This window comes from Oncorhynchus tshawytscha, linkage group LG28, assembly GCF_018296145.1.
Source record: "Oncorhynchus tshawytscha isolate Ot180627B linkage group LG28, Otsh_v2.0, whole genome shotgun sequence".
Taxonomy (NCBI): Eukaryota; Metazoa; Chordata; class Actinopteri; order Salmoniformes; family Salmonidae; genus Oncorhynchus; species Oncorhynchus tshawytscha.
The window spans coordinates 12,120,421-12,124,502 of NC_056456.1; positions in this window are offsets into that span (position 1 = coordinate 12,120,421).

Consider the following 4,082-nt stretch of genomic DNA (forward strand, 5'->3'; position numbering starts at 1 on the left):
TTTACAGAAGAATATAGAGTGCAGTGATGTGTCCTATAAGGAGCATTGGTGTCAAATCTGATGGCCGAATGGTTAAGAACATCTAGTCATTCGAGAGCACTGTCATGGCTTTGCCCTCTTTGGGTACAGCAAGCCCCATCCCCCTCTCCCTGCCTCCCGCTTGCCTCCTTCAGCTAGGCTGCTGTGGTCAGAGAGAGGTCGTAAATTCCTGAGGAGAGGATCTCCTCATGGCCACACAGTATAGAGATAGAGTGAAGTTTCATAGAGAACAAAGGAATTTCTTCCACCTCACAGAACTTGAGGTCCGAACAACGTTTACGTTCCGGAGGAGGTATAAAAGATCAGTGAAGAATCCAGCTACGAACTGGTCTTTCCAAAACATATGACATTTGTTTTGGAGGTGTTCAGAACAAGGTTAAGAGCAGAGAAAGCTTGTTGGACACTAAGAAAGCTTTATTGTAGAGCGTTTAGCACAAAATCAGGGTAGGGGCCAGCTGAGTACAAGACTGTGTCATCTGCATATAAATGGAGGGAGAGCTTCCTACTGCTTGAGCTATGTTGTTGATATAAATTAAGAAGAGCGTGGGGCCTAAGATCGAGCCTTGGGGTACCCTTAGTGACAGGCAGTGGCTGAAACAGCAGATGTTCTGACTTTATACACTCACTCTTTGAGAGAAATAGTTAGCAAACCAGGCTAAAGACCCCTCAGCGCAAGTTTACGTTGTGTAGTAAGCTGTTAGTAGCCCATGTGCCTCACCCTAACAATGTGGTCCCTTTCCCCCTTGTAACTTAGCCTACTGTTCTGAATTGGTGGTGCACATGTAGCATATAGCCTCTTTTAGAGAAATGTCATAATCAAATATTGCAAGCGCTTTCATTGTATGCTTATATGCCCCCTTTTATTTATCCTATGGTTCTGACTTGGTGTACAGGGAGAATACTGTAAGAAAGGCCCATGTTCTGAATTCTGTTGCTGTACATTTCAAAGGTGCTGAATAAATAAAAAAGGGGAATCACCAATATAACCCTGTTACACCAGGTGCACCTGTTTGAGTGTGTCAAGAACTGCAACGCTGCTGGGTTTTTCACGCTCAACAGTTTCCCGTGTGTATCCACCACCCAAAGGCATTCCAGCTAACTTGACAAAACCTGTGGAACCTGTCCCTGTGGAATGCTTTCGACACAGTGTAGTCCATGCCCCAATGAATTGAGGCTGTCCTGAGGGCGAAAGGAGGTGCAACTCAATATTAGGTAGGTGCTCCTAATGTTTTGTACACTCACTGTATATTTCTGAATGTTATGTATCCCTGGAAATAATCAAAAGCTTGTCCAAAAAAAGTGGTCTCCTGGCCAACTTACTTATGGGGTAAGTTGAGCGGCGGGACAAGGTAAATTAAGCCGCCTTCAAATGTCTTTACTGAATTAAATATTACCACTATTAACACAATTCAACACAATCACAATAGCTTTTTTGACTTTTAATCATTTTAAGCATCTATTAACACAGACTTAACAATTTGTACTTTTTTTTAAACACTTTTAACATAGGCTAGGCCCTATGTTAAGAAGATAACACTTTCCTCAAATTGCCATTGGCTCTACCATTGGCTTCTTACCCCAAGGCAAACATTTTGACTGTATTAGCCCACATAGCTACAAGGATGCACTTTTGTGCTAGGTTTAGGGCCTTATATTGAAGCTTAGAGAGCCCAACTGATGTAAACACAAAAATGATCTGCTTTGATTTAGATACAAGCCTCATGAAACCTATAACACAATACATTAATTTGACTTGGTGATAATCCGTTTTTTGGACCTAACTTGATTACCACTTTTTCCATGTGGTTTCTTCCTTTGCAGACTACTGAACGGGACCCAGCATGAATATGGCATATTGCTTTTTGTATCAACATCTTTTCCACTAGGAAGCTGTGGTGATTCAGCTGGAGGAGAGGCTAGTGAAGACCAAGTATGTGCTGAAGGTGTTACCAGTTCCCCATTGCAGGTAAACCTCCACCTATTCAATAATTTATCCTACTTTTATATAGAAAGAGTAAATGTTTGCAATGTTTCCATATATTACATGGATGGAACCATCTGTTTGTAAATTGAGATTTACATTTTTTTTTCATTTTTCTCCAATAGTTTCAACTGTTTTCAAGCTACATCAACAAAGTTAAACCCATTTTCCTCTCTCTTTTCATCCTCACCCACATGCCCCAGCTGTTTCCTGATTCAGATGCATGGTATTTTCCTCTCTAGTCTATGTCTGTCAAAGACAAGGTTCATGTTCATTAGTGCACACTGTAGCAAAAATATGTGAATGATAATATGGTCATATCTGCCTTCCCTAGTATGTCATGGGCCCAAATACTGATCTGTCTTCATCATTGAGCTAGAAATGGACCAGTGGAGGGAAAGGTGGCTGGATAACTGCACTGCAGTACAATGACACTCACATAACAAGTTGTTATATGAATAACTTATTAACTGGACTGTTATTAGAGTTGGTGGTGTGGGAGAAACATGTGGTTCAACCAGCCACCAAACGTCCTGGAGCAGCAAGAAACCTGTCAGATATTTCAATATATGATGATTTTAAAAAATATATTATTATTATTATTTATTTTTTTACCCCTTTTTCTCTCCAATTGGTAGTTAGTCTTGTCCCATATGGACTCGGGAGAGGTGAAGGTCGAGAGCCATGCATCCTCCGAAGCACGACCCAGCCAAGCCGCACTGCCCACTTAACCCAGAACCAAGCCGCACCAATGTATCGGAGGAAACACTACACCTGGCGACCGTGTCAGCATGCACGCGCCCAGCCCGCCACAGGAGTTGCTAGAGTGCAATGGGATAACCTGTAGCCAGTGGGTTTTGCGGTGCGTATGAAGCAAGGGCCAACCAATGAGAGCGTACAGGTCGCAATGGTGGGTAGTGTATGGGGCTTTGGTGACAAAACGGATGGCACTGTGATAGACTGCATCCAGTTTGTTGAGTAGAGTGTTGGAGGCTATTTTATAGATGACATGACTGAAGTCGAGGATCGGTAGGATGGTCAGTTTTACGAGGATATGTTTGGCAGCTTGAGTGAAGGATGCTTTGTTGCGATATAGGAAGCCAATTCTAGATTTAATTTTGGATTGGAGATGCTTAATGTGAGTCTGGAAGGAGAGTTTACAGTCTAACCAGACACCTAGGTATGTGTAGTTGTCCACATATTCTAAGTCAGAGCCGTGATGGGGGCAGTGATCGGTTGAATAGCATGCATTTAGTTTCCCCTGCATTTAAGAGCAGTTGGAGGCCACGGAAGGAGAGTTGTATGGCATTGAAGCTCGTCTGGAGGTTTGTTAACACAGTGTCCAAAGAGGGGCCAGAAGTATACAGAACGGTGTCATCTGCGTAGAGGTGTACCAGAGAATCACCAGCAGCAAGAGCAAAATCCTTGATGTATACAGAGAAGAGAGTCGACCCGAGGATTGAACCCTGTGGCACCCCCATGGAGACAGCCAGAGGTCCGGACAACAGGCCCTCCAATTTGACACACTGAACTCTGTCAGAGAAGTAGTTGGTAGGCCTCCCGGCTGGCGCAGTGGTTAAGGGCGCTGTATTGCAGCGCCAGCTGTGCCATCAGAGTCTCTGGGTTCGCGCCCAGGCTCTGTTGTAACCGGCCGCGATCGGGTGGTCCGTGGGGCGACGCACAATTGGCAAAGCGTCGTCAGGGTGTCTTGGTCGGTAGGGCTTGGTCGGTAGGGGTGTCCTTGTCTCATTGCGCACCAGCGACTCCTGTGGCGGGCCGGGCGCATTGCGCGCTAACCAAGGTGGCCAGGTGCGATGAGACAAGATAGTAGCTACTAACAATTGGATACCATGAAATTGGGGAGAAAAAAGGGGTAAAAATTTAAATAAAAAATAAAAAAGAGAAGTAGTTGGTAAACCAGACGAGGCAATAATTTGAGAAACCAAGGCTGTCGAGTCTGACAATAAGAATGTGGTGATTGACAGAGTCGAAAGCCTTGGCCAGGTCGATGAATACGGCTGCATAGTAATGTCTCTTATCAATGGCGGTTATGATGTTGTTT